Here is an 8,704-nt window from a genome sequence, read left to right as displayed (position 1 = left end):
CCAGAGCATTGATTTGTGTGGAGTTCCTGAAGTTCGGACTGTGAAGTGTGGACATATAATAAAAGAGTTAATTCTTTGAAAAAATAAACAAGATTGATAAGCCTTTTGCAAAACTTAAAGAGGAAAAAAGCCCAAAGTAACAAAATCAGAGTAGAGAAAGAAAAAAAAATTCTCAACAGAAATGTTTTGAAGATTTATTACTAATTTTGAGGATTGAAAAGGGTCAACACCTGTTGAATTTTGAAAAGTATTTTGCAAAGTATTTATAATTTCAGAATGTGCTATTGGATGTGATTACAAAAACCCCACTGATTCAAAATTTTTGAAAATTTTCAGGTAAACTGAACACAAATTAAACATGAGTAATACTTTCTTAAGGCTATTTGATAGCTTCATTAGGCACAACATATATATGATAATAGTAAATATGACAGAGCTAGCAAATGTTTTATATTTCTAAAAGGTTAAAGAATTTTATATCAAAATTGACTTTTCCTGTTATTAACATCAAATTAAATTCACGTATGCAAATATGTGACAGTAAATATACAATCAGTTTAAATTATGTGATGATTAAATATCTTAGTGTAAGGGTACTTTTATTTGCTCTAATTTTTACATAGAAACAAAAACTAAGCATTCTTGTCTTGATAGAAGTGTAATGTTTTCCATTATTTATGAATAGAGTTGCTCTTCTGTATTAGTAATCAATACAAACCCTAAAATAAAGAAATGCTCTATATACTTAGCTTATACTCTGAGCCTTAAAAAAATAAGACTTATGCTATAGGAAAACCTACTATCTTACAAATATAATCATAATGATATATATAGATCATTTTCTTCACAGAAACACTCATCTTCTTAACTGACATATGAGCTGAAATCAATGATTGCTAAGATTATGGATATAATAATTAACTTTGGTTCATGACTTTTGAAGCCAATTAATTTGCTGAATTCACCTGAAAAAGAAGTAAAAATCATCCACATGAATTCACAGTATGTAAGTACAAAGTACATTCTCATTCAACAATATTTCATCCATATTCTGCTGTTTCAATTAGATTAAACTTCCACTAACATATAAATCATCTTATTTCATTAAAAGAAATAAAGTATTATGTGTTCTTTTTAATAGATAAAGATAACTGTCAGTGATAAACTTTCTTTTCACTCATTACATGCTTAACATGGTATCTGATACCAATAGGTACTACTACCAGGCAAATTGAACATTTGGACTCATGTCTTCTTCTAGATTCTGTGATACATTTTCCATATTATCCTGCATTCTTTCATGTAAGAATACACTACACATAAAATTGGAAATTCATTGCCTACGTCATAAACTTTCACATAATAGAACTTAATAAATATTATTTAGGAAGCACACAAAATCAGCAGCTTTTTTCTCAACAATCATGTTGTTTATATTTCCTCAGGTATTGTCCCTAATATCCATTTTCTCCTTTAGCCTTTTCCTCTGTGGTCAATATCATGCAACAAATTATTAAATGTATATCAACTGCAATGAGCTATAGCTAGACATAGGAAATATTAAGGAATTAAGAGGAACAAAATACACAGCCACAACTCTCAAAATGATAGGAGAAATATTAGACATACACAATCTTTTCCATGCAAGGTTAGGCGCATGTGCTTGCTATGAAACAAGCAAACTGTTATGTGGTCTCAAAGAGAAAGAGATTATAATTTATGATAATGTCTTTATTTTAATCTGAAAAGGAAATGGTGAATAGCATAGATAATTTCACTTTAGCTATCATCTATATTTTGGATTTCAGAGTCTGAATAAATGGTCTTTTTCTTTATCCTAGCTGCTTCTGATTTTTGAGAAGCAGCCATTCCTGAAGAAAAGAATTCCTGCATTTGCTATTTATAATACATAAACAGATAGTACATCACAAAATAGAGAACACAATCTTCTCCAAAATCTTTAAATTTGTTTTATATTTAAGAACACTCACTAGTTCACAGCTGTAATTTCAACACCGAGGCAGGAGGATTCCGATTAGATAGAGACCAACCAAGGCTAAATGGCGAGCCCCAGGTCAGCCTGAACTACATAGCAAGATTATCTCAAAAACACTCATTGTTCTTTATGAAACTTCATAATGGTAAACATAGAAAGGAATACTGAACATTGCCTTTTTATATGTCTTTAGTGATACAGAGTTGCAAGCATTTTTCATTAATACAAGACCTACATCAACTTTATTAGAACAAGAATGAAGGCAAACAGCCATAGACTATGTAATATATAGCAATGCAAAACACTTGGAGTGAGAGGTATATCTTACTATAAATAGGTGTCAGTCAAGCTCAGATAAAAATCAATAGAGCCACAGTAACTACATTAGGGAAGAGTTGTCTAGAGAATTGGTAGAAACAGCCACAGAACATATTTTGAAACATAGATAATGACATATACATGTCCCACACATAAATTAGTTTTTGGAAAGATACATTTCTTCTAAGTAATATAAAAAAGAAAGAAAGAAAGAAAGAAAGAAAGAAAGAAAGAAAGAAAGAAAGAAAGAAACAGAATCCCACAACGGAAATAAAAGTTCAAAAAACAAAGAATCTCAATAGCAGTGTGGTGGGCTCATTCCTGAGCATAATAAATGCCACTCTTGAATTTGTTGGTTCAAGTGATATAGTAATACAGCAAATACAGCTCCATTTCACTTCAATTCTTGGAAGTTGGAGAAAGCATGAACATTCCCTGCTGAAATCCAGGAAAGGAGCAGGATCTGGCACTCTCTTAATTCCTTTAAATCACAGAGATATGAAGGTGACATACTGATGTGCTCACAGAGACTTCCATAAGCACAACATACAGCAAAAGCAATGATCTCTTCAGTGTTGCCTTAAGTGCAGAGAACAGCTGCAAATAGGCAGATATTCAACATTCCAATGAGAAGGAAAAATGAGGAAGGTCCATGAGTCTCTCTCTCAAATTAGGTTGAGCACATTTGTGAGGGTGGCATTGAGGGATGAGGAAATGGCAACTTGCTTCTACCTCAAACTGTTTTCAGGTAATGGAAAAAGCTAGAAGCCTCTTTTAATAATCTGAATGGCCTCTGCCTTAAACAAGGCTTCCTTAAATACACAAATGAGAGATGGAATCAGGCAGAAAATGCATGGACCAAGGTCTCTGAAACTTTCCAGTTCAGCACTACTCAGTTTGACTCTGAAACAGGGGTCTATGGGTAGCCAAGGGCCTCTTCTGCTGAACCTTACTTCTACATTGAAGGCTGTTTATTCTGACCCACAGTGACAGTATGTCATTTAATTGGATACCAGGAGATCATTTTCATACAAGACTAGCAGATGTAATTTTCTTTCATGCATGATTAGCTCATCATTTTGTTGCTAGATGACAAGATGATGACAAGGTGATCACTGGGTGACTTTATAATGCATGTTAACTGTTTGGTATTTTGAGTTCTCAAAATGAAAAAAAAGATATATCAAATATAAATATCTTTTAAAAATAACAAAAATGCTACATATGTGATCAAGGAAAAATTCCATTAGTTACTGCAGCTTAAAGTAGGTTAAACTTTATAAATATTACCACATAGATTATAATATGGCTTTCAATTATTAAAAAAATCTGTAGCAATATAGCTTTCCATACCTCTACAAAGACAGAGTAAAGAAAACAATAAAGCAGTCACATCCCATTGTATCTTGCATACCCATGATGAAGTGGGAAATATCCCCTGCTTTTTTCTGCTCATATTTAGGCAACTGTTTACAACTGTGATAGTCAAATCAGTGAAATCCTCTAAGTCTTCTATCAACTCAGATGGAGGAGTTTTTACTAATGGATACAGACTGGATTCTTTTACTCACTTTGACCTTAGGTCCATCCTTGAAAGACTTTTACGGTAGCAGGGAAAGAGGACTCAGGACAATTTCCAAGACTTTTCCAGGCGGGGATTGATAACTTTCCCACAGAATGTACAGTGATTCTGAGAATTGGATTTAGCATCTATTAGACATTCAGCTCATACTTTTATCCAATGCTCTCGAGGTGGGTTTTGTTTTTTTCCATAACTTTTTTTTATCTGTTTAGTTTTGAATCATGATCCCAAAGGCAGAAGGCAGTATTTTATCCACTTGGTCACACAGCTTGTAAGAGGAAAGGATGTCTGTGTTAGGCATGCTAATATCTACCAAATCTGATCTCAAGTTTCCTTGGAAATTCTTAGCACAACAATCAAAGAACTGTACCCTAGTCACAGTGTGACTATATGAGGTATGACTTATTGCAGCTGAAATCAATGATTCTCATGGTAAGGTGGAGTTCTAGTGTTCCTTTCACTCATATACTCCCCAAGTAGTCTCTGTTCATCCTATGCCACTTCCTCAGCTTGCATCCTCAGTCTTCCCTGATCAGTCATCATCCAGGGCCTCTGTCTTGATTTTGATAGTTCTTGGTCAGGAAAATGCCGAGATAGTATGGGTGACTGCTGCCGAGATGGGGACTTGGTGGTCACTATGGCTCGTGCTGTCATCTTGCTCAGAGAAATTGTTCCTGTTTACATCTTTACTGTTGGAATGGCCACCTGAGCTCTGTACATCTATCCCATGATTCTCCAGGATTGCTGTAATGTTGTCTGTCCTCTTAATCTCCTTCTGTCTATTAGCAAGTCAATTATATACTTTCAGAGAGGTAACTTGTTCCAGATCAGACAGCTTTTGTCTTCTTGAGTTGATATCTTTGGTAAAATACTCTTTTCTTCTATTTACTAGATCTGATCTCTGCTGCAACAGCCAATGAGAGATCTGGCTCTGTCTGATATCTGTTACTTGTGCAGCAACTGCTCAGGAAATCCTCTGATTGCCAAGAAAGGCTTTGATTTCCTCTTTTATCACACTGCTGTTCCTCTACAATGTTTCTTCCACTTTATCATCTACATCTAGGTCCTCTTCTGAGGCTTCAAAACTGTATGACCTCTGACTCATGCTATTTGCATGGTGGTGAGTTGATGACAGCATCCTATTGGATGTGGACAATGACTTGTTGTTCTTTCCATTTTGATTGGTAGTTCCAGGGTGTGGGTAAGTATCATAATTCTTGCTTGATGGTGGTGAGATTTCTGAATTTGGCTCTGTGTATAAGCTGTAGCCATAGAGGAAGATGCTGGAATATTGTGAGTACTATTTGCATATGAACATATGAACTTTCTCTACAGCTGGACCTTCTTCCAAACTTGTCACTATGATCTTGATCAAGAAGGTACAAAGTTTCCAAGGCATGGAAAATTTCATGTTTGGTCATTCAAGTAAGCCAAAGGTTTTGAAATAGATCTATCTGTTCCATGGTTAATCTGGGTTCATCTGAATAGTGAAACATTGTTTCCAGAAAAAACACTGGAAATTAACTGAGCATAATTTACAAGAGGCAGATCAATATATTGTAGCTTGGCATAACTGAAGCAATTTCCTGAGCCTTGCATTTGGATAGTGCCCTGTATTTGATCCAGAAGAGTGAAAAATTACTTAGAGTACTATCCCATGAGAAAAGCAAAATGAGCTGCACCTACAAGAGAAAAATTAACCTGCTCAATAAAGAAGCAGGATACAGGTGTCAATCAAAAATTAATGTAAGATTCTAGCTAAATTGTTTGTAACAGGATGTCTTTTTGTGGTTTTCTATTTTAAAAGCTCTGTAACTTTCCAGTTCAGCACTACTCAGTTTGACTCTGAAACAGGGGTCTATGGGTAGTTGCTAAGCTCAACTAACAAAATTCCAAATTTATCATTTTGGCTACTTGGATTCCTATATTGGTAATGAACCCATTTCACAGTATCCTTTCCAGAGATGATCAACATTTTTTTACCATCGTCAGAATCTTTCTCAAGTTCTCTCCTCCAGGCACAGTGCCCTCTCCAGAGAACACATGCAAAGGGCTAAGGTAGGGAGGATGGAAGCCTGAGAAGGAGGGCGTGTCTTCAGCATGAGCTGCCCTATGGAAGGGGTTAGGGAAGGCTTGAGGCCAGCTTAGGAAAAGGGGAAGGGGTAGGATAGGCTTCAATCTCACAGTCTCCCCCTGAAAACCTCCTTTGTCTCAATCATATCAAACTGTCTTTGTCTGTCTCACAATCACCATATTGCTACCAACAGTGCATCTCCCATCTGCTAATGTTTTACATAATTTTAATAAATAAATTTCTTTTCTGAATTGAAAAAAGGAAATAAACACTCTAATAAAAGACATTGGAAGATCAAGAAACCAAAATCTTAAAGAATGTTAGAATATAAGCATTAGTGGCTTGTCTTTGGGGTCTGAGGAAATTTTTTCAATGATGCTGTACAGTAACTAGCACCAGTGATCCTTGATTCCTCAAAATTTGGAAAGCACACATCTGAGCTAGGTGGCAACACATGTACATTAGCTGTGGCTTTTTGAAAAGATATTCACCTGTTGGACTATTTCCTCTGGAGTTAAACTTCAAGCAGCATCCTCCTAATTATAACTATAGTAAATCCTTACTGAATTAGAAATGAAAAACATAAATGTTAAATCAACAAGAATGTTACTTGCTGCTGTGCACCAATATCAGTAGTCTTCATATTTGGTTGCTTCAGATTTTGAACTTCATTCTACCAACCTTAAAGAAAGTTTCATAGTTTATTGTGTATCTTAGAAAATTGTATCACATTATGCTTAACATGAAAAAAGGTTAAAACTACAGAATATGGTAGTAATTCATCAGATAAAAGTGGGGTATATGTTTGTATAGATAGAATAAAAGGAAATGCATTTGTCACATACCAGATTTGTCTTCTTAGGAGAAATCACATCACCAAAACCTCATTACAGTATGTGAGATATATGTTGTTATCTTATATATTAACAAGAATAAAGCCAAAAGAACTCTACATGTGTTATGATTTAAATATGTTTTGTTCCACAGAATTTATTCGTTTTATTCCTGGCCCAAAGTATAGCATTAAGAGGTTGTTGGTCTTAGAAAAAAGGAGAATATTATTGGTTGTTAATTTGTGTTACTGTCCTAAAAAGTTAATGTAGATCTTATGAGTTACTGGATACTTCTCAGAAGAAAGTTGCTATAAAACAGCATTTTCATCTTTTTTTGGCTTCGTGCCTCACAATTTACCCACTTCCTCTTGTGCACACCCCCTGCTATGATGCTGCCACCATGATGTGACACAGTCAATGGTCCCAGAGATCATTTTACATTATAAAACATTTTTCCACCAGTATTTTGTTATGATAATGGCAGATGGACTAATATAACCTCTTATATCTCATTTAAGAAGATGTTTTCAAGAAATGCCAAGGTGGAAGTGAAGCTGAAAACAAAGACATCACAGGAAAATTTAGCCTCTGACAATACAACCACCACAATAAATAGCTAAAGCTAAATCCCAGCTAAACATATAAATTCACATAAATCACTTCACCCAGACTCATACAATCATTATTCAAGATATCAAAATAAAGAAGTGATTCAAGTCCTCACTGACAATTGAATACAGAAACAAAATCTGGACTGCATATAAAATTGAATGCTTAGCTATAAAAGAAAAGAGAATTCTGACACATACTACCAAATGACTGAGTTTTGAAGATATTATGGTAAGTGAAATAAGGCCTTTACAAAAGGATAAATACAAAGTAATTCCAATATATGAGTTACCTAGTGTAATCAAACACATAAACACAGAAAGTATAATGCCCTTTTTCAAGCACTACAATCAAGAAGTCATGCAATTTCTTAATGTTAATTTTGTGAATGAAAATAATTACAAAGAAAATCATGATGATAATGGCTGTCGTGGCTGCATGATACCATGAATGCAATGAATATCACTTATTTTTACACTTTAAAGTGGTTCATACATAACCTGTATTTTTCTTGATTTATAAAATGTCTAAAGTACTCAGGAATCACAGAAAAAGGTGATGAATATGCTGTTATAATTGGATAAATAAACACTAATCTGAATAACTAATCCAAATAGCAGAAAGAAGTGAAGAAGGACTGAGAAAAGACTGAGTAAGGAGAAAGGGAGTCAGGGATCAAAGAAGGATTGGAGGAGCAGAATAAATGCATTACGTAAGTGTATATGGAATGTAACAGTCTATATTCCAATAATCTATGCAAGCAATATGAGTTAACAATGAAAATGATATTATACATGTTAAAATCATAGACCTAAATCTCAATCTAATCAACATTTATGGAATGCTTCCTCCAAGAGCAGCAGTATGCACATTCTTCTCATGCATATTTAGAGCATTCACCAAGATTGACAACTGGGCCATAAATTAGACTTTAACAAATATGAAAGAATAGAAAGAATAAAATGTATACTTTTGGACATCAGCAAAATTAAATTAAAAACAAAAAACAAAATTGCTGAAATATCATAGGTCAGAATAATATGTAGGTCAATAAATACTTATGTTTATAATTAGTAGTTCAAGGGATACATTCTAAATAATATCTCAGTAAGTCTCAACGAAATTTCAAAAGTATTTTGTTATGGATTAAAAACTGGTGGTCAATTTAATATCAGCAGAATTAAATCAGCATGGTGCTGAGTATAGATGGTTCTCCTGAGGAAAGTTGCCAGCATAAATAGAGAAATTGAGAACAAGCGTGAGGTGGTGTGGGTTTGTCTAAGTGTTGCTGT

The 8,704-nt window shown here is 34.3% G+C and overlaps 1 pseudogene; it reads right to left on the bottom strand.

The window, feature by feature from the left end:
- Nucleotides 1-4,686: 4,686 nt before the first annotated feature.
- Nucleotides 4,687-5,428, bottom strand: LOC100712746 (homeobox-containing protein 1-like; annotated as a pseudogene).
- Between the last annotated feature and the right edge of the window lie 3,276 nt (nucleotides 5,429-8,704).

Source organism: Cavia porcellus, unplaced genomic scaffold, assembly GCF_034190915.1.
Source record: "Cavia porcellus strain 051 isolate PalLab524CR breed Dunkin Hartley unplaced genomic scaffold, mCavPor4.1 scaffold_3, whole genome shotgun sequence".
In the NCBI taxonomy this organism is placed as follows: Eukaryota; Metazoa; Chordata; class Mammalia; order Rodentia; family Caviidae; genus Cavia; species Cavia porcellus.
Note: the sequence above shows the minus strand (reverse complement) of the source record. Positions and strands in the feature narration are given on the sequence as shown.